Source organism: Sebastes fasciatus, chromosome 2 (genome assembly GCF_043250625.1).
Source record: "Sebastes fasciatus isolate fSebFas1 chromosome 2, fSebFas1.pri, whole genome shotgun sequence".
NCBI lineage: Eukaryota > Metazoa > Chordata > Actinopteri > Perciformes > Sebastidae > Sebastes > Sebastes fasciatus.
The window spans coordinates 22,767,538-22,791,300 of NC_133796.1; the positions used below are offsets into that span (position 1 = coordinate 22,767,538).

Here is a 23,763-nt window from a genome sequence, read left to right on the forward strand (position 1 = left end):
GCAGAAATAAATACCAAAACAATAATCCTTTGTTCAATATTTACAGCATGCTGTGTCCTGCCTTTTCAGTTTCTCAGATAAATTCATTTTAAATTCATCAATTTTTTAACATCATATAGCCTAATACGTTTTGCCTGTGGACAGATCATTTGTGGATGTTCTTTTTCAATCCCTCCACTTTTGTTTCTGGGAAATGTTGCATTACTGTGAGAAATGAGAAAAAAAGGACCCAATGCTGGCAGTGTCCACCGCTGGGAAAGAAACAATTCTCCCACATTTGTCGTACTGAGAACAGTGATCTGATAGTAACACTGAATTCAACACATGGCATTCATCAGGGTGCAGGTAAATGCTGCAAACGTTGACTTTAACTGGCCTGTATAGCCACTGACCTGAGTGGAAGCTACATGATATTTGTGCATTGTCCAATAAAGGGCGATGTCAGAAATGTGCTTGTTAACTTGTTCACAACTTACATACATATTTGATTTTGTGTTTATGGTTAGTTTAGGGGATGCACATTTTTGGGGGTTTCCATATCCAATAGGCTAAAAATAATGCTGTAGTCAAAGGGCTAAAAATGCATTTCTCTCCGAATGCTTAGAAGATATACATTTATTTGTTTTCTTGCCGAGAGTAAGATGAGAAGATCGATAAACAAGCTGTTTCCTTTAATTCTCCCTCACCTGTCATTCGAATGAGCAAACACAATAGCATAAGTTCATCAGCTAGCTTTAGTTTAATGTGAGCTCTAAGCTTTGAAAGGTTTTGTGATACTCAATAGCTAGCAAACTAACATTTGCATTATTTTTATGTTGTTGATACTGTTATAGCTTCTTTAGTTTTTCTCCTATAGCTATTTTTTTCCCTTTACATTACCCTTCCCCTGACCTAGATTTAAGGTCTATGATTTTTTTTTAAATATACAAATATATTGTAAAGGGAGAGTCCTGCCCAATAGAGATTATATCAAAGCATTGATAATTATGATTCACAACCATAAGATACAAATAAAAAAAAGCTGATAAAAAATATGTATCCACATCATTTCCTGTGTGTTGGCACATAATGATCTCGTAGACCTACTGTATATTCTTGTATGCTGCCTGTGTGGGAGATGGCAATTAGCCGTTCTGCACATTTTGATGTATATATATACTTTATATCATTGCATTTATATAATTGTTGCCTCTAATTGTAGTTAGAGACAAAATACCATTTACTGTACAACATATCGTAATGTAATAAAGAGAACATGTCACTGAAAACCAAGACACTAAAAAAAAAAAGAAACTGCTAAATTGTGTATTAATTTACACATTACCTCATTATATCATGTGTGTTTCAAAATTTGCATGGAGCAGGGAGAGTTTATAACAGAAATGTTCATGTTTTAGGAACATGGATTTCTAACTTGCATAATACACATTTGTTGTGTGAACTTGAATGCTGCTGCAACATCAGGAACTTTGCAGTAACCTGCTATAAAAAAGTGTCACCTTTCTGTAGAAAAGTTGCAAAAGCATTGAGAAAATTCACTCAATCTGTCACCTCGGAGCATTAAACTCGCCACAAACAAAACTTAGCATTGACTTAACTGACACAGTCTTAGCAAGATCATTACAAGCTATAAAGAGGTTGTATTGTTTGTATGGTTTTGCTTTATAGGTGTTCATAATTGTCTCAGCAGAGGCATGCTTTCAGAATATATGTAGTGCACATTTAATGACTAAAAATGCATGCCCCCTACTGTATGTCAGGGTGGCAATTTTGAAAATTACGATTCCATTAGGAGAGTATTTTGGCTTAGAGAAGGGTATGTTGGCCAGGATTGACAGCTCTCACAGGCCTTAGCACTGAGCGGTGGTTCTACGTGTGATATAAAAATAATTTCAAAAAATATTTCTTACATGCATGCTCACATTTGTTAGCTATATGTCTTGAGTTGCTCTTACATTTTTGTTTGTATTTCAAACACAATGTAAAGCAAAATTGAATAAGATGTATAAGGTTAAGTGTTACCTTTGGCAGATTTTAGATTTCTTCTTGCCATAGCTTCCATTCAAGTCATGGGCTGTGCAGCAACCATGCTGACACCTGCACCTCCTGTAATATATCTGAACGTAGAGTTTTGTGGAGGGATCGGACATTATCTGTTCAATCTATTAATTAGGACTCCGTTAGAGTAGGCTTCAGTCAAAGTGAGCCGTTTCACTCCAGATAAAAGCCGTAAAAGACTGGTGGAATAAAGAAAACTGAAGTTTTAAGGAAGAATGCTGCTGAAGTATGTGTTTATGGCTTTTGTTTTATTGATGTTTTCAAAGAAACCTATGCTTTTCATCCTATCATCATTAAGGCATAAAAAAATGTCTCACTGGTGATTTGTGTTTAAATTAAATACATACGCCGTAAAAGCTGTCATGGCACTGCACAAGACATTGGAAATAATGGGTTTCAGAGCACAGTGGTGCCGTTGTTGCGTTATGTCAGGGCCATCGTTATTGGTCACATGCACGAATGCATCAACACAATGTTCATTCAGTGTGGAGAGCGTGTGGCCGAGCTGAGTGGAGAAAACTGGACAGCGCAGGTGAAAGAGAGAAGAAGAGAAAGAAAAAATCTGCCGGGGAGCGTATTGAAAGGAGAAACGCCCTGCAAGAAAGCACAGCTTAATGCTGCAAAATGATATGTTCATGACCAACGGGCATAGTTAGCAGCACCACTGTCAGAATATAGTGACCGTTTTATAAAAATAACTTTTTTTAATCATATTTGCTCCAAATCTACCCACTGCTGCTTTAGAGAAACTTGGCTGCTTTTAACTATTTTTTCTGGGGCACTTTTTGTATGTTGTAAAAATTAAAAGATATGCTGCTGGTATTAAAACTAAACAGAAAAAAATATGGTTACAGTGCACTTGGTCTATTGTGAATGTATGGGCTGACGGTAGATTCCCGTCTGGAATTATTTTCCCAGTCCTGCCCTGCATGATGCAGAACAAGGAACATGATTGGTTTGCTCTCAACAAGGGCATATTTATTATTAGATGGTAGGGTCATGTCATTGTATGCCTACATGTTTTAATGTTGTCCATTAAGTAAAATATTAAGACTGGTGCCAAAGAACTTTGGTTGAGTAGCAAATTTGCAACACAGATCACCCCTGGCTGACCTTAAAGTAAAGTACAAATGTAGTTGGCATACAATCTTAAGAAGCATCCTACATTTATATATTGATTTATAGCACAAAACATAGAAGAATGCCAAGTAGGAATAATATCTTGGTAAATAAATGGACCGGAGAAATGCAAAGCACTCAGACTTAAGTTCTTCGACAGCTCAGTGGCTGATCTACTTTGATCTGAATGATTTTGACCTGATATGATTCATTTGAGTTGTAATGCCCCCTATTAACACATGAATATTAAAATGTTCATATTCCAAGACGGAGCTGAAATAGGGCTGAAAATAGCAGAGGCGAGAACATTTATATGTGGAAAGCTACACATTACAAAGACAAATTCAGCAGGAGACTAATTGAGGCAACGCAATTCGTCAATTAAGGGTAATTTATTTTCCAAGTCAGCGCCGTCTTCCTCTGATTCAAATATAGTTCTTTATGATAAATTCAATCAAATGGTACTTTGCAGTTAAATACGAGATATAATGCTCAAATAAAATATTTAAAAGACAAGAAAAGTGTCATTTAAACATTCATCTCAGTGATCAAATATGGTTACACAATTAAGTTAAGCTGCAAGTGATTAATGAGACTCAGTAGAGCAGCCGATTCTTTATGCAGGAAATACTATAGGCTTTACAGTGGAGCCTAAAACAATAAGCCAACATGACACAACCCTAAATATGTAATTTCCGGGTCCAAATTAATGTTTGACCTACCATCCACTACTTTCTTTGTGCTACCTCTTTGGCATTTTTTTTATGAATCAGGCCTGCCAGTGTGCATGGAAAAAGGGCTGTGCTTAACCGACTTAGTGGCATTAGAACAAAGGATCTCAGGTTTGGCAATGCAATGCTTTCACATCAGAGCTAAATGCCAGTGAGGCTCATAATATTTTTAAAGCTGTGTCTTGCAGTGACGTGCAGAGTAAAATCTTATAGTTTCTGCGACCGACTGTCAGAGGCAGATATCAGATGTCAGAGGCAGATGGCGCACCAAAAGGTGATTTATATTAGCTGTTTGTCATTGCTTAAAAATATTTACCCTTCAGAATAAATTATCAAGAAGCTGCCATTATAAAATTATGACACAACTTTAGTAAAAATGATCAAGATAAGCATAGCTCAATGAAAAGTGAACAACAGGGACATAATTAATGTACTGAATAAAGTTTTCAGAGCCCGCAAAATAAGCCTCTTATGAACTTATGTAAATGAACATGTCTCTCCTGCAGAGCACAGAGACTGACATTCTTCATTTGTGTTAGTTCATTTTTGGTTTATGGAAGTATTATAGGCTAAAGGATTCCGCCTTTATAACTCATATTCAAATTTTTCAGTTTTCAAATATTCTCCAAAGTTGTGGAGCTTATCTGTAACGTTGAATAGCAGCTTCAAAAAAAGCACTGACATTTTGTTCATAAAGTCTGTGGGTTTCTGTTAAGAAGATTCTACTGAAGAGTCAAAATTGAGCTTTGGTGTTGATTTAATTTTTCTGTTTTGTTTACTTATTTATATATTACATACAGTGAAGAATAACAAAAAGGTCTTTGGTGCGGTAATAAAGTGAAATAAGAAAAACTTTGTTAGAGAACAGGGGAAAACAAAAGTCATTTGTGTGTGAAGAGAAAAGAAAACTCAGGGACATGGCATGGAGCCAGAGATCCTGAATACTCCCAGTAGCATATCAACTTCCACACCAGATCCCATTGGACAACAGTGATCCGACCGCAGAATGGTAACAAATCTGCTCATCGGGGATTCTGTCATGGTGACCTGTGGGCGAGGTGACCTGCACAGTCAATGGATCAAGGACAAGAGAGAAGACGAGGAGAGGAAATAGGAGGAAAGTTGGTGTGTGCGTCTCTTTGTGAGCATGTGTGTTTATGTGAGTGAGAGATAGAGAGCCTGGAAGGAAATCTCCAAGGTTTTGTTTTTTTTACACACTCCAGGAATGAAACAGTGGAATTCATCTTTTTTTAAGATGTGTGGAAAGATTTATAGAATCTGTAGAAAACTCATATACTGTACAAATATGAGCTAAATGGTATATATATGGCATATGTCATTTCGTACAAACTCAAAATTAAGAGTGCCTGCAAGCATTGTTTGCAATAATTGACTCATGCATGAGTCACATACGATGGGCTTATTAATGTCACTGTTTTGACATCAATGCAGTTCTGTCGTTAACACTCTACTGCTATTTACTACAGACGACTGGTGGTGGATATGTCAAACAAACACAGGACTTTCACCCAGGGGACCGCCGTTTGTGTCCCCTGTGAAACTAAAAGTCAACGTTGACATTTTCACATCAGTCGTCAAGTTAACGTCAACCATGATCGTTTCCTAACCCTAACTAAGTGGTTCAACATATTCTCAAAAAATCATTACGAAAAGTTATTTCTCATTTTTCGTGCATTTTCCTACAAATGTCCAGCGTCAATTTCTGCTCCAGTCTTTTCAAAATAAAGTTCCATCTTCACAGGAAACAACTTGGTTAGGTTTCGGGAACAAAACAACTTTGTTAGGTTTAGGAAAATATTGCGAAAGTGGCGTAAATTAAATATGGAAGTTAAGTGACAAATAAATCAACATTGAATTCTGGTTTCACATGGCACACAAACGCCAGTCTCCTGGGTGAAAGTCCAGTGTTTTTTGAGCACCCGAACCTCCTCCCTATGCAGCGTCCGCCGCTCCTAATACTTCCTTGTTCACAATTAAGTGTTTTATATACAAATTTATTTTGTGGGATATATACGATTTACAGTGTATTTACTTTTCATAGCTATAGCTACAAACGGTGTATGAGAACAGCCTGAGTGTATTTGTTGCCTAAACCCAAACTTCCTGTGAAGACGAAAGTTTATTTTGAAGCTTATAAGGCCACTGACCAAGCTGCCGTATGTGATACACTGGGGTGAGAATGTGTTACATGTGCACATAAAATATATTCATATGGACTTCAAAGCTGTTGCCCAATTTAAAACAGAAAGAAAGGACCACAATAACAGCATATTTTATCACAGCATGTCACTTGTTTTTATACACTACAACAGGTGCTCATTATCATTTCTCTATGTTTCTTAATAGTGCCTGAAACAGGAGAGAAAACAATGGCCTTCTTTCTTTTAGGTATATCATTATTGTAAATAAATATTGCAGCTTTCACAAAAAAAACAAAAACATAATTCTGTACTGTGCCGGATCAAGAACATCTATCTCGTGTGTCATGTCTCACTTGACACACACACATGCAAAAGAAAAAACGAACATCAGAACCTCATGTCAGTTCTGACAACTAAACACCTCATGGGGTATTTCAGAGCTGCTCAGTTGACAAGGTTTTATTGCACTGTTGCTCTTAACACCGCTTTACCAATTTTCCCATTTAACAATGCAGTGAACTCAAATGAACTTACATATGCACATACTTTTCTATTATGTGTAGAAAGGACTGTGAGGATATGTATTAACCTCAAAATATATCAGGTGAAACCAACACATTCTCCAATTGGAGCAACACACAATGGCTCTGTTTTTACATGTTTTTCCTTCATACTTGCTTATGTGTGTTTGCTTGTATGTGTGCCTGGTTGTGCTGTTCAAAGTATAGCTGTGTTGCTCTTTTTCCTGCTCACTTCCCCTATAGACAACAAATAGGATCTGTTGGGCCTTGAATCGTTAAATGGCAAGACCAATCAGAAATAAATTACTAAGATCACAACGGTGTCTTTTCTCATTAGCAGAGATATTTTCACTGTAGGCAGCATCAAAGCAGCCAGAAGGTTTGGGACAAAGAGTCAGTCTAGTCAGGAACAGGAAAGCTTTATATTAGCATTAAGATTACATATTAGGAGCTACATGAGATTATTTCTGGTGCTTTTTTTTTTTCCAAATTGTTATTTCCCGTCTCCAGTTTTGTTACTGAAAGCCCGGCAAACATAGAAGAGCAGTTCCTAACATCTATGTCACAAAGGCACAAAGCCTTCCAATTCACTCTTACTTCTGTGTGGATCCTCAAGTACGTATACGGCTTCACCATTTTATCAGAGTCTGACATTTCCTATTGAACTGGTACAAATGGCATTTCCCCAGACAACTTGTTAACTTTTAAAGGTTGATAGATTCGATACACACTCGCCTCAAATAAGCAGTGGATCACTCTGAAAAACAACGCTTCGAGATTAGCTGCTGTCAACTTGAGGATGAGATGTGCAAGTTTGAGTAGCAAAATGTGAACACTATTTGTAAGGTGACATGGAGCATATTGATCTAGAAACATTTATTGGAGAGCAGACCCTTATTTGTGGTTCTCCACTGCAGCTGTCTTTGTCCTGTGACTGCAATCTACAAGCACTTTCATATTAATGTTTCCCCAAGTGATTTTGATTTAAACAGTGAAAGATAGTCGACATTAGAGACTATATAAGAAACCGTGTCAAGTCAGGATACGGATGCAAACATAAAGTTACATGCAGGGAGGACGCATTTGCTTCATTAGATTGTTTAAATGATCAGCAATGAAATAATTTACCCTTCAAGAATACATTAACGATGATTACAATTTTATGGTTATACAGAGAGCAGTATCATTAGAGAGCCGTACTGAAAGTCTTTCTCCCGGAGGTTCCAAGGTCATCGCATGTACATTACCAGGTGTCTGCATAGTGAATATGAGCACAAAAATAATTGCAAACCCAAAGGTCAAAGAAGGGTCGACTGAAATTTCCTAAAGAGAATTAAGACTGAGTAGATTCACAAGGTAGACCATCCGCCTCTTTCAACTTTAGATTACAGTGCAAAGGAAAAAAAAATATCATTTAATGTTTTTCAAGTCTTATCTGAAAGTGACCTACTTATAATCTTCCACTCCTTTTCTTGTAATGTTTTATACAGTCTGTAACAATTAGTTACTGTAAAGCTGAAGATAGAAGTGCATGATTATAAAGTGTTGATAAATAAAAAAATATGGTGCAAAAGCTAATATTTAATAATAAAAACATTATTATTATGATTATCTATTATTATTATTATTAGTAGTAGTAGTAGTATGCAATGATTTTATTAATGGCATTATACAATGTATTGTGATAAAATCTCACCTACCTCAGCTTTAAGGTACATTTTGAACGGATAAAAAATTTGCAATTAATCACGAATAATCGCGATTAATCGCGATTAAATATTTTAATCGATTGACAGCCACAAATTCAAAGTCGTTAAATTCGATTTCATTAAATGACAGTGAAAGGAACCTTTTTGGTCCTCTAGTGCATATTCTAAATACTGAATGGATCACAAATGCGACCTCATAGAACCAAGTCAAGGGATGGCTTCTGAGATAGAACATTTTTAATTATAGGGACATTAATGCATAACACTGAAAAATAACCACACACAGAATGACTAATAAGATGAAAGAGTGTTGTATGAATTACTAATTACTAAATTGTCAAATACAACCTTATCATTCTAAAGCCACAATTTGCTCGCATGTGGGTAAGTGAGGAGTGGAAGTTTTAAGCTTCATTGATTGGATGAATTAAATCAGGTAAGCGTTGCCTATTTTTATTTCAAAATGATAGGATAATAGAAGAAAACAGGAATACATTTTAATGGATAGAACCAAGAGGTGAGGATCAGACGGAGAATTAATGAAGTAGTGTCCCTAATTTGACTTTTGCTAAGCCCAATAAATTAAAACAGTAAATATTCCCTGTGAATGATGAAGTCAATGTTAATCATTTTAGAGTCCAATCCCACACCGGTGAACAGCACCATAAAGTGCAGTAACATTGATTTGGGTACAGATCTCTTCAGGGCCAGTACGGAAAGATTGATTACAACAAACAAAACCTGTTGCAATTGTTGCAACTTAAAAAAAAATGTGTACCTATCCTCTAAAGTACCAGTGTGTAACAATTAGGGGGACCTATTGGCAGAAATGGAATATAATATTAATAAGTATGTTTTCTTAAAAGTATAATCACCTGAAAATAAGAGTTGTTGTGTTTTTGTTAGCTTAGAATGAACCATTTATATCTACATAGAGAGCGGGTCCTCTCCGCCATGTTGCACCGCCATGTTTCAACAGTAGCCCAGAACAGACAAACCAAACTCTGTTAACTGTTCCTGCTTGGGCTGGAGTCGTGACATTACTCACTCCCGTCACCGCCACTCTCTCTCTCTCATGCTTCACCACTCACTTTACTTGTACACACACAATCTTCTATTACAACAACTGGCTCTAGAGAGGGCCATTCACATTTTCACTCAATCCTACACGCTTGGCACACAGGAGATGTTGTCTTTGGTTGTAATCTGCAACCTCACCGCTAGATACAGCCAGATCCTACACACTGTTCCTTTAAGTAATTTCAGATAACCTTTACTTTGAACACAGTTAAGCCGTCTACACATGATCAGCTGTAAAATCACTCTGCCGTGGCTGTGCTATTGTTTTCCTATGGGGAGAGCAGCTGCCGCCCGCGGAAGCGCTGCTCTTGGCATGGCAAACAGCTCGAAATTGCCACCGATTGCTGAATTATTTCAACGTTGACCTTGATTGCCACTGACCTTTCAAAGCGCAACCAATGAAAACGGTTGCAATTGTTTTTTTTGCCTAGAAACGGTGAATGCTGTTCTTTGTGCTCTTTTTGGGGAGATATTATAACTGGTGCCTCTTCAAGTCTCTGCTCCCTACCGCGCGGTGAGTAAAGAGCAGATCTCTTATCATGTGAGGGCAGCTTTACTGGCCTGTGTTTCTCCTTAACTGACCTAACCACAACAACATCTAACCTTAGTTTCTAATTGAAGTAACTGTGTACTATTGTGTTTAGGGATTTGATCAAGTAATTTGAGGGCAGAAATTATTAATCTGATATGAAATTGTTATTTTTTGCGGGCGCACACAACAAAAGAGGTGAACTTGCCAAGGCAAGAGATGAACATCCCCAAACTGACAAACTTTTATGCACAGTCACAGTCATTTATAAAGACCTTCTTTTAAATGTATTTTTGTTGTCCCTGTATTTTGACGTGAGCACACTAAGTTGTCCAGTTGTGGAATCATCAAACCAAATAAAATCAGACATTTTATTTTATTTTTTTACATTTTCAACAATATGTCACACACATATTTCGTTATTTTTTCCCACTATACTAAACATATCACTGAAACATTGCAAACAACTGAAACAAATCATCATCTGTTTGATCATGCAATAGTAAAGCAGAATAATTACCTCCGCCAAGGCCTTTGGCCTTGGAAGGAAGTATTGTTTTTCTGTTAGCAGGATTACTCCAAAACTTTGTGATGGATTTGAATAAATTTTTTTGGAGGGGTGGTGTGTAGCGCAATAATAAATCCGTTCGATGTTGGTGGTGGTCCGGATCATGATCCGCATTCCGCAATTTGTTTAAGAATTCCCATCAGCCTGAGCATTAAGACCACAGGGTATAACACATGCACAGTGTGACTGATGACTCATGACCCCGCATCCTTCCTCCTTCTGAGAGCAGAGAGATACGTGTGTGGATGTGTGGCGAGACATCGAGGTGCGGGAGCTGCTGGCCGTTCGCGGTGAGAAAGAAAAAAGGCGGAGGTATGCGCTCTCCGAGTGTCATTCTAGTTGGTTATAATTTCTTGGAAATCCTGCTAATCATGTTATCTGCTAGTACGACCTGCAGCAGTACAATTTAGCCCTTAAGCACACATTGAGAACTGCTCTCAAGACCTACTGTGATGGTTTTCACAAATGGCATCCATTCATGCAGGTTTTGCCACTGTGTCAACAAACTAACATTCCAGTATAAGACCTCTGTTGCATTGGACATTATCGGTCAAAGAAGAAGAATAACTACATATACACACTACCATAGCACAAAAAGCCACGTTAGATTGGCATATTAGAGAAAGTAGAGGCAAAAAAAAGCATCTTGTTTACTGTTTCAAGGGCACGCTGACAAATAAGGATAAAATGAAAGTACAGGATGACACTGACATAAAAGTCCAGTTAAGGCCTTCACTTCTTTCCGTCAAAGTGCTGTGCACTCATCACTATGATGGCTGTACTCTGCATCACTGCTGACTAGGCAATGGCACCCATGTGAGAGGACGGAGACGTGGAGGAGGAGAAGGATGGCGACAGATTGGCAGATGTAATTCAGCAAGGAAGCACATCACAGGGATAATTTGTGACCCGTCATCAGTTTTACCGACGATTCTCAGTAGAAGAATATGTTTGGCACCCTGTGGTCTCTCCTCTTCTAATTTTACTATATTAACATGTGAGGCTGTTTATTTCACAGTGCAGTTATGATCATCAACCTTGCCACTTTAATTCACCAGGAGCATTTGAGGTCATAAAGCTTTCGGCTATATTTTAAAGGGAAATGAACAAGAACACAAGAGACCGCAGGAGGTGCTTTTAAGATCAAAGATGCAAGAATGCACAAGACAAATAACAATGGTCAGCTTGCACATTGCAGAAGAATGGGCACTCAAAGGTGCCATACAGCAATAGACTCACCAAACTAAGCCATCGTGACAGTGAAAGACAGAATCACACATCAAAAAGGACAGCTTTATCGTTACTTGTAAGATTGAAACTGTGGAAGAAGCGACAGCTGTGTTAGCTACCTAACTGTAGCTTTAAGTAGTGGTAAAAAGCTTAGGCAGCACTTTTTCAATGCAAACGGTGCATACAAAGGTTGAAGCTTCCATATAATGGTAGAGTATGCTATCATTCTATGAGTGATTAATGTCTTTAATTGTGATGCTTTCCTTTAATTAAGATGCTTTAGGAGGTAAAAAAAAACAATTGATTTTTGATCATGTTAACATTGAGATCCTTTTAGTCAACAGCCTTTCTTTTGCACTAGTGTGCTAAAGAGTTACTCTCAATTTTACAAAAACAAAAAGAAAAAAACATTTGTTTCTCTTACTTCTTGTATTTCTATTCTATTTGTGAACAGATTTCCAAAAGAAATGCTGTTTTATGCTTTCACAGTGGAACTGGAAGGGCAATCACAAGGTGCACATTTCCTGGGGTTGGATAAGAAGGCTCTATTAACTTCTCAGTATGCACCTCCACCCACACGAAGGTAAAAGCAGTGCAAAACCATGCTGGGATTTGCAATAATCCAACAGTATACAGGAGCGAAGATAACTCGTATGCAAATTTTTTGAAGACAATGTGGTTTCACATTAATCATTTACCAGCGGCACAATATTCCTTAAAACAAGTGATGTTTTAACACCCAGAAACACAGTAAAAGTGGCTAGGCCTGCTGTTAAACTCTTGTTTCTACCTACAAGCTTTTGATAACTTGTTTATTTCAGTCCACCATGTTGCAAAGGACAATGAGAATTTAAATTAAAATTTTAAAACTTGTTGTTTTCAAGTAACAGTGCACAGCTGTATATTTAATGAAAAAATTGAAAAAAACATCTACTATATCACACTCTAAAACACTAAAACACACAAAACTCCACAGCTAACGTAATCGTGAACCAGGTAAGAGCGACGATCACCGCATAGGGAGGAGGTCAGCATGGATAGGTGGGTCAAAAAATACCAGAGACCGGTGTTTGTGTCCCGTGTGAAACCAGAAGTAAACGTTGATTAATCACATTAATAACCCCACTCCGGAGTTCTTTTAACCTAAACCTACCTAAGTTGTTTTCTTGCCTAAACGTAAGAAAGTTGTTTCCTGTGATGACGGAAGTTTATTTTGAAAAGACTGTATGCCTGTAGCAAGCAGACATTGACATGTGTTGCTGGACATTCGAAGGAAAACGAATGAAAAAGGAGAAATACATTTTTCATAAAATATCATACGAACCGATGTATGAGAATACATTCTCTCAGTTATGTTTCATCTTTACCAGCGTGCTTGTTGTCTGGACATGTGCGACATGATTTTTGCTGGCATGTGCTTGAGATTCAATGTATTTTAGATATGGGGTTTTATTGGTCTAGTGGATGTTTGTCTGTGATGTCTTCAAGATGAGTTTGAAGTCAGCTTGTAAAATAGCCTCACTGTCTATGTATGCAAAACCCATCATTTAGCACTGCAATCTCACAGCCCATTTTGTTTAAATGGCCAAGATGGAGGCTGCAGTGAAGGCTTAGAAAAGGCTGGATAAAATGAGAGAATGGACAGGCATACATGGCTTAGAAGTGGGGCATAAAAGATAAAATATTACAGCAGTAGCCTTATGGTAATTATATTCACAAAGACATCATCTGAACCCACAAAAAGTTGTTAAAAGAGCTAAACCAATGGGCACCTTTGATAGAATGAATTGCACACATAAATATTAAAAATCATTGAATATGAACACTCAGGCAAGGGATGATTTAAAAAGAAAGTGAGTCTGAGGACTGGCCTGAATTCCCAACCAGCTGTGAGCTGTACAAATAGACACAGAACCTGAGAATGTGGCCTCATATCTATGCAGCTTTTATGATGTCAAAAATCTAACCTGTTCACTGGAAGGTCACAGAAAAGTGTGACCATGTAGTGCAAAATCAGCCTTTGGTTAGATTTTATTGAAATATTATATTGGACTGCTGCTCATCTTACTCCAACAGCCATGTAAAGTCTCTTACCTTTGTTGTAGAATATCAATGTATACTCATAAAACGGTTCCAACCCAGTCGCAAGGAAAAAATGGTGACATTGGATGTTTCTGAAAATCAGGGATACGTTGAATGACAACGTTTTTGCATTCGGTCAGAGAAAGTGAAGTAGTTTCAAGAGCGAAAAGAGAGGGGAGATGGATGGTTCCAACAAACACAAGGCTTTCATCCAGGAGACCTCTGTTTGTGTCCTGTGCGTCACGTTACAATCAGCTGTTCGTTTGTATCCCGTGATTACAACGTCAGTGTCATTTTCACTGTACAAACGTAGTAGTTTTAAGCCCAACCATGTAGTTCTTTCCCAAACCTAACTAAAGTGGTCTTACTGCCTTGTTATGGTTGTTACGTTACATTGTTGTGTTGTTAAATTATTATTTGAACACAAACCATGCTATTTTTATCTCACCTTAACCAAGTAGTTTTGTTGCCTAAACCTAACCAATCGTTTCAGGATGTTCAAACACGTTTTATTGCGTTTGTGCAAGCATGATACGAAGCTGATATGAAACAAATTTATGAAACGTATTTCTGATTCTGAAACGTTGCCATTCAACATATCTGTGGTTTGCAGAAACGTCCAATGCCAACATTTTTACTGGTGACTGGGTTGATGGTTGGTATGATATCTTATGAAAAGTTTTTCGTTGAATTTCCAACGACACATGACGCACATGTCAATTTCCGCTCCAGTCTTTTCAAAATACACTTCTGTCTTCACAGGAAACAACTTGGTTAGGTTTAGGCAACAAAACTACTTAGTTAGGTTTAGGAAAAGATTGTGGATTGGGTTAAAATAACTCTGTAAGTGGTGTAACTTAAGTACGGAAGTTATGTGACAAATAAATCAACGCTGACTTCTGATTTCACATGAGGTACGAACACCGGTCTCCTGAGCAAAAAGCCGATGTGTTTTGACCCATCCACCCCGACCTCCTTCCTACACAACGTTTGTCGTTCTTTATACTTCCTGGTTCACAATTACATGGATTACATACAAATGATTTTGTGGGATATATACAAATTACAGCGCGTCACTTTTGATAGGTATAGCTAAATAAAAAATTGATTCAGCAAAGCCCAAACTATGTGTTTTAAATATTCCTTAAACATTCTTATCAGTATTGTTCAGCTGTTTTAATAATATGCTCACAGTCATATTTAAAACAAATTTAACTGGAAATAACTTGACTGGCCTTTTATTTGTGTTCCTCAGTCAGCGCACTAGTGTTGTTATTGCCTGTCACACACAGTGGGCTGCAATTCACAGAGAGACACTAATTTTGCTTGCAAAGGGAATAGACTAATTATTTTTGATCACTAATTTAGCATACCTAGGGCCAATTTTCACTCTTTTTTATCCCAGCAGTTCTGCTCCTCTGCTCAGCTGATACACAGCTGGGAGTGAATTAAGAATCCATGTCCTCTGAGCATCTGTTTAGTACAGCAGATAATGTTTGTCCCCCCTAGGTCTAGAGTACTAGCATGCTGTGCAGGCGCTATTCTTCACAAAAAACAACTAAGACAGAAACATAAGAAGTCTACCCAAAGACAATGCAAGATGCACTTCAATTTTTCAAAATAAATGGAAGTTTCTAAGGAGGTATTGAGGGTAATCTGCTGGTATATCAACAACTCAAATAAACTATGTTATTTCCTTTGTGTTTTTCCTCTCCAGTATTTTCATTTACACTCAGCAGTCGCTGTTGGTTATTTTGTTAGTTACAACACCTAAAAAAAAACAATTGTCAAAATAAACTTTGGAGTACAGAGATCTATTACCTGTGTTTATTTTAGGTCACTTGGTAGGGCAGTGGGGTTTCATGCTGTGGTCCTCAGTGGTATTAATCCCAAGAACGTGATGTGACATTATCCTATTTGACAAGGTCAATTTAAAAGCCAGCATTTTCCCACTAAGACACTAGACACACTTGAAATGTCTTTGCACCCATCTAACCATAACCAGGAACTATAAACCACCTTTATATAAAGTATTTGAGACTGGAAGTGGCTCATCTCTGAGATGGCTGTAAATTGTTTACCTTTTAGTCATGCCACTCGGCCGGGAAATGGTGGGTGCCTCACTTCGGTTTTGAAGTCAATCCTCAAGTGGAGAAGTTCAAGTATCTTCAAGAATTCAAGAGTGAGAGTGAGATGGAAAACAAGATCAACAAGCGGATTTGTGCAGCAACAGCAGTATAGGTGTTGTGCCAGACTGTTGATTTAGAAGTCAATATAAGCAACAAGTCCTCTAAATTCTTCCAAATCTCAAACGACAAAAAGAAGCATTTCTTTTCTGATCTGAAGACATTTTTCTGTGCCTTCCAAAACTGTTGTAAATAAAAAATAAAATCTTTTTTATGATGTGAAAACTCTATAGTTAAGGTTTGGTTCGGATTAGGCACAAAAACGACTATGTTAGGTTTCGGATTAAAATAAGTACTCAGTTAAGGTTAGGGAAACATTGTGGTTTGAGTGTGAATGACTACTTTGTTAGGGTTTGGGACCTTCGTGATCACGGTTGCAATAATAAACATGCGGTTAAAGAGATGGAACGATCGTGGTTGGATTTAAATTGTTAAGAAACAACACTGACTCGCAGTTGGAAACAGGAAATGAACCGCAGTCTCCTGTTTTAAAAGTCCAATATTTTGTTGGTCATAATTACTATAGTGCTAGAGGGCTTAGTCAACATAAACATATGTTGTGTTGGGGCATTAACTGAAATATCTAATGCTGTCATTCTACTTGGGAGGACAGTATCACTACACTCCAACCCATACGGTCAGTGCAAGTGTTATCTTTCAGAAGTGGCTGAAATAAGTTTGCTTTGCAGTGTGGCTGGACTTACCCGGAGAGAAAGGGTGAGGAGATCAGGCATCCAGAAAGAGCTTAGGGTAGATCTGTTGAGAGGAGCTAGCTGAGGTGGTTTGGGAATCTATACGGATGTAGATGGCTGGGGATGTCCAACAGGGAGGAGACCCCGCGGCAGACCCAGATCGCAGAGAGATTACATATCTCATGTGGCCGAGGATCACCTTGGATGAGCCAGATGATATTGTTGGGGAGAGGGACATCTAGGTTTCCTTGTTTAGCCTGCAGCTACCGCCACTGGGACCCAGAGAAAATGGATGGAGAGAATAGATTGTTAACCTTTAACATATTCAACTTAATTGAAAATTACTGACATTGTGTTATTTTTTTTATGACCACTGCAGACCATACATTACATATCATAACGTAACATTCTGCCAATGGCCTATACAACAAAAGTCATTACTCTGTTTTCCTCTAAAAAGGGACTCCTTTTGTGGCAGTTATATTTATTTTTGTAATTCACGTGCAGTTAATTACATGTATGTAAAATGTGCACTGATAGCACCATGTGTGTGAGTAAGCCAGCCCTGTCTCCTAAAAATTACATTTCCACACAACAAAACTGCATTGTGATTTACGTTTTGAGGTAAACATATTTTCTCCTGGATTACATTTGTTTTTGACACACAAATACGTGTGTAATGAGAGGAAGTTTGCGTAGGGACGAGGTCAGGAGACTGCTGTTTGTGTCCCTTGTGAAACTAAAAGTCAATGTTCACTTATATTAATTCGATAACGTAACAACTGTAGCCAAACCATGATGTTTTTTTACTAAACCGAACAAAGAGGTTTGAAGCATTTTTTTTTGTTTTGTTTCAATTTACAATAATAATTAAATGTTTAAAACTGTGATCGCAATCGAGGAGAAAATAAGTTTCACTCGAAAGGTAATTGAGAATACAGTTTAGTTGTATAGGGACGTAATTTTGTAGGAGACAGGGTTGGAGTTAGAGTGCAGAGCAGGGTTACTCATAAATTACTCTTTATCTATGTACAGTTTCAGAGTCTCTTTGCCCCTTCATATCCCAAACTTAACAACTACAAACTGTAATGAAGCCTTGTTTAAATTAGCATTACATTAGCATCTAAGCTTCCACTCAGATGTGAAAATGTCCCCCAGACAGCCTGCCTTTGTTTAGTATTAACCATGGATTACACTTTCACCCTCCCATCTGGTCTTTTACTAAAGCCTTGTAATGAGAAACTGTGTGTATCATTGTGAGGGATGTCCAGGCTCATTCACACTTATGAGAGCGTGGAGTGCCAATGCCCTATGCCCCCTGATGTATTTATGTTCCACTATCTTGAATCGCCAGGTTTATTTTTAAGCACCGTATGATGGTACAGTTCTGAATGCTGTACGTTTTAGAGCTTCACCATATCCTGTGGATGGCAATCTGTAACACAAGATGAGAGTGTAGTGGCTACCTGTGAGACGGGGCTCCTTTTGTGTCTCCTCTAATCTGTCTTCTTCTGTCTGCTTTACAACACTCTGGGCAAATTAAAACCACTCCAGATAAGTGTACTGCCCAATGTCCAGTAAAAGGAAAAAAAGCAAATAAGGGTGCTCTGAATAAAAATGGATTTATTCTCACAAGAACAAGCTGACATCCCATTGAAGCTGTGTTTTGTAGATTGCACGTGTATACTTCTATGTGTACTTTTTGCATTCTGTATCTGCATTATGTCTGAAAAGGGAGATGAGACTAAGGCAACTGAATAAACAGAAAAATGAGGATGAGGGGCTTATTTAGAGGAAATCTGTTGATAATGAATTCCCAAAAAGCCTCCATAATTTTACTGCTCAATTGGCCTTGCAGCAGCTTGGGTTGTAGCATTTACTGGATCCACCAGATGGAGATCTAATGAGCCTTTTTTCAGGAGCAATACACAGATGGAGACAATATACTGTATGTATTCACACTAGCATGTATCCATACTGACAGATGAAAACGTGACTACTCTGCATGTGGCCGCCCACCCACAAACCTCGGCACACACAGACAACAACGTTCGCTAGTTCGAACTGTTTGCCAGAATTCATCTACAATATTAGCTTGATGCCATGTCAGTAACGACAGTCATATTGTTTCTCCCCGTAATGACTCAAGGAAAAGACTATGGATCAGCCATGATGTGGTCTGTCCCCCATACACTATACAGAACTATATTGGATTTTGGAAATGGATGTGATTGGATGATCCATTAAGGGCTAGAACATTTCTATGCTTGGTGCTACAGACATCTATAAAAGCCGCTATGACGGGGGGCATTTCTAATGGCAAAATACCCTAGTGAGATATAACCTGTCTTGTATATTGTTGTCTTGCTACTTACACAGAAGAATTATCATCAGGAAAATGCATTTAAAACTCCATTGAGCCACATTTTTATATTACCACTGACCCCACCCAAATGACACCCTGAAGGTTTGCTTACACTGCCAAAGCAACTGAGAAGGAACATCCAGATATATATGATGCTCTTTTAAGATGCTTTTAGTAAAAAATAGATACATAAAAACATATTTTAGCCACCTAAAACAAAGGCTCACCTTAAAAAAAACAATATCCGTTTAAGTGTACACTATATTTAGAATATTTTCACCATTTTACCTTGTCTTCAGACAGCCTTTTCCTTCTTCTTTCTGACGGGGAACTGAACTGAAAGTGAAACTTATCTATGCTCTCTCCATAGCCAGCAGGATCAGATGGCGAACATAGTATAGATATATTTCACTTTCAGTTCAGTTCGCCGTCGGAAAATATTCTAAATATAGCGTACACTTACATGGATATACATTTTTGTAGGGGAGCCTTTCTTTTAGGTGGCTATAATACGTTTTCTGTCGGCCCCGTCAACAGTATTGCTTTGCTTCGGTGTCAGTACTTCTGTCTGTTTCTCGATGCTGGGGGTGTGCCATCCGTCATCTACTTTAAGTAATACACCTATTATGGATAAGAACGTCATACAACCCCACTTCAAAACACCATAACTATCCATTTAAACAGTAACTAAACACCAGACTGAAAGGCAAACTGACAGTTTCTCACTGCTCTCTCTGCTTGAAAATTTGAAAAAGTGTTTGACGATGCCCAGCATCACAGATGGGTGTGGTTGGTGTGGTCAGAGGGATGTTCTGTTGCACCTTAATCCACACCTAACAGTGATGTCACAGTGTACTGACACACCCTAGAGCACACATCTACATTACTGCGGTCGGGTGAGACATTAAACCACTGAAGGTCAGCAAAAACTATCAACGGTAATCTGACCAAACGGATAGTACTACTCATGTTAACAACATGCTTTTGTACCTTTTTAAATATTAAAGTAAATGTTTGAATGAGAGCCACTTGCCAAATGACTAAATCATAATTCAGTGTTTATCATAGCTATATGTGTGGGTGTTTATGTATCTGTGCAGTTTGGTAAAACTTTATTGTTTGGTATTACAAATTGTTAAACAGCATTGGTTTGTTTATAGTCTGATTTTTTTTTTTTTTTTTAAATAAATGCCTTTCCAGCACTTGCTTTTTCCACTAGAAATACAAGTGTTAATGAGGAGACCACCTCTGTCTGCATGAATGCAACCTAGCCTCATTAGTGTTATGGTAGAGGAGCTGTTTATGCATCTTGCATCACTGAATCATCAACATCCTTACCCCCTTTTTATTGTGTATTTATTGTTTGTTTTTTCAATAATAAGGCAGCTGCATAGACCTATAGGCTACAGAAACTTTTTCTCACAGCGTCGTTAGCAGTAACAGTCTCTAACAGGGCTAACTTCACACATTCACAGCACAGCATGGCACGGCTGGGGTGAATGACACACGAAACAAGCTTTTCCTGACTGCACTGCACTGACAAAAAACACTGCTGACAGGAAGTCAGACGCACACAATACTGTTTCTACAGCTTAGTGAAATTGATGCACACTTTTTTAAACCTCCCTTGACACGGGATAATCCAGGAGCAAGTAAGAGCACAGACATTAAGTTAGTGCGAATATCCCAAAATGTGTGATAGCAGCACTTGAAGAGGAGCCATAAGATGGTTTATGTGGGTAAACTTTCAAATGCGTCTCTAACAAAACTGTCTGCTTTGTTATAATGGTGATCTATCAAGGTCGGTGAGGTTAACTGGTATTCAAATGTTCACAAACATGCAATTATATGAAATCAGTAAAATACACACAGCCACATACTACTAATTGTTTCCAGTCTCTGTTTTCCTTATCAATTTAAATTGTTTGTAATCACTGACATGCTTCTTTGTTGTTATTATTATAATTATAATCATTAGTTCTTCTGCCTCTGCTGACCTTGTCTCTTGAAAGCGTAGACAGAATATGACGGAAGTAAATATTTTGTTACATTTATATTTCCTGTTTTTCTGTTGCTCCTCCTGGTAAACAAGTTTTAAAAGGTATTTGCTCCAACTATGATGAGTTGAAAGCTTTCCATTTCAGTTTTCATTGAATATATATCTTCATTAGTGACTCGCTTTATAACATTCAGGGAGAAGTAGCGCAAGAGGCATTTTTGCTTGTTTGTGTAGAAAGTCAGTAAACATTATTCTTTTTTTTTTTTTAAATAGGCTCTTTTTGATGGCATTTCAATATTTTAAACATGTGACACAAACCAAATTAAGCCACTGTGTAACTAAACCAACCAACACAGTCTTACTGTAATTCTCCATCTATACCTACAGCAGTGAATGCAACTGAAAAAGGAAACAGCTGAGAGTAACAGTATCTCAAGCATTTTTATTTGCCATTTTACCATGACAATGTACAAAAAGATCCATTGTTGTTAATATGAAATGCCCTAGCAGCATAGCATTTAGCTATAGCCCAAAGTAAAAGGTAAGCACGACAGATATGTAGCGGTGGCTAGTTACAAAAAGTGGCAGTGGAAGATCTTTTTATAGAGAATATGGATGTTATAGATTACTGTTTTGAAGTTGTGTTTTTGAACTGTGCCAATGAGAGAGTAATACACAAAGTGTTCTGTGGATTTTCAGTTAAGTAATTTAATTCATTAATTAAATAGATAAATAAACAAAATAAAGTGTCTGCAGGCCAACAGCCCAGAGAGGCAAGGATGGGAACCATATGTCTAACAATCTACTGGATTTCCCAAAAGTCTCATATCTGTTTATTTTCCATGTGTAACAGGCTGCAATAACTGGAGTGATGTATGAAAATGATGGACGAGGAGGAGGTGAAGAATAACATGATGCCGAGCAGAGCGGTGCTCTCTCTGCCAAGGCCTGGGTTGAAAAACAACATATTTTAACTTGAACTTCCCAGATGGGGTAGAAAGAGCAGAAATACTAATAAAGGGAAGGAGACATCAATCACCACACACAAAATGAAATCACGCGCAAGATGTAAACATTTGGAGATAGATGCTTAATACATTTTCTTCTTCAATAATCAACTGCTTCTACGAGGCTGCATAATTCATATCAACACAAAATTATTATTAGTTGTTATAGTTGTGCGGCTGCCCTGAATGTGAAAGATTATACTGTTTTTCTATAATGCAATTTCCATTCATCTCTTGGACTATTCATTTCCATGTCCAATTGGACTGACCCGATGTCTACAGGCCGATATGAGTGGGTGCATTTCTTTTTTATTAATTTCTATTTTATTCATTTATTGGTCCTGGAGCACAGGATCAAATCTGTATGATTAGAGAGACTTTTAAAAACATCATTCATTGTGCATGAAGTTAAAAAAAAATCAGAGTAGGAGATTGAAAAAGAGCACAAACCCTTACATTCCCTTGGGGAGTATAGTAACTACTGCATTTTGCCTCACAATAATCAAATAAACATGCATTTCTTATCACAGATTTAAATTGATTATTTCTATGTAGCTATTTGAAGAAACAGTAACATCCCAGTAAACCATAACACAGACCTCTGACATCTAAAGCGCGCAAATCTTAATGCAAATTAATATTATAGATTGATACATTCTGAGAGACTAGAATAATGTACAAATGAATTGATTTTAGTTATGTTAAATACTGTACATAGGTTAACCAAGGATTGAGGTTATTATAAACCTCGAGTGAAGAGAAGGTTCATGAGTGAAAATACTCTTATGTAATGGTGAAATCCTGTTGATAATCCAGGCAAACACAACTGTTTCTGTGTTAGAGGTGGGAGTCTTTTGATTTCTGGGGATCACGATTCAATACGAAGAAATCTCATTATTTGTTGAATAGCTGTATGGTCCACATTATTGCAGAAGACTGCCAGTAAGACGTTTTAAATGTTACCTAAACTTAAAAAAAAAAAAATGCTCCCACACACTTTTCTCTGCCTCATTTGTGAATTCTTCAGTCAGACAGTGACCTTCAGGACCAGTTAGTTTAACTGCCAGTTATGTTTTATATTGCAGAGGACAAAAAAACATTAGTGAAGCACACAGCACGCTGGAAGAGCCTTAAAATACAACCCTATACGAAGTAAAAAAGTTAAAGTCATGTCAAACTTTCCTTGAGAGATTATAAAAACTGAAATACATCCAAATGCATGCCTTTAATAATTATGGAGTTGATAGAATTTACTTGTCCTCCATCATAGTTGCTACCAACATCATAACATTGTCCAAAGTCATCAAGGTCTATCTTTATCTTATTTAAATATTATGGTACAAAGCTTGAAAATGAGCAGCTTGATTATCACGTGAACTGATTTTTGTCCCCATTTAGAGAGTGTCTTCACACTTGGATCTACTGCAATATCCTCTACTTATGTGGGCGACTCAGAAAAAAAGAAATATTTAACAACTCATTAGCTGCAGGGACAAAAGATTTGCTGTAAGTATTGGCCACACACTTGGGAAAAGCTCAACCTGCTGCCAGATATGAGCAGCTGAGAGTGCAGTGAGGTGGCCTGTTCCTTGTGAGTGAGTCTTGAGTGATACACACAAGAGCAAGCTTTGCATCTACAAGTATGTGCGTGCGGGCAAGAGGGACATTTTATTTGGGATTTTTAAAGACTTAGGTAAACCAGCATTAGAACAAAGAGTAGTAACT

The 23,763-nt window shown here is 37.7% G+C and overlaps 1 long non-coding RNA gene across 1 annotated transcript; it reads right to left on the reverse strand.

The window, feature by feature from the left end:
- Nucleotides 1-14,893: 14,893 nt before the first annotated feature.
- Nucleotides 14,894-18,231, reverse strand: LOC141762048 (uncharacterized). The gene is made up of 3 exons (XR_012592709.1): nt 18,134-18,231; nt 16,680-16,939; nt 14,894-15,955 (listed from the first exon to the last, which is right to left on the reverse strand). It is a non-coding gene; the product is annotated as an uncharacterized LOC141762048 (long non-coding RNA).
- Between the last annotated feature and the right edge of the window lie 5,532 nt (nt 18,232-23,763).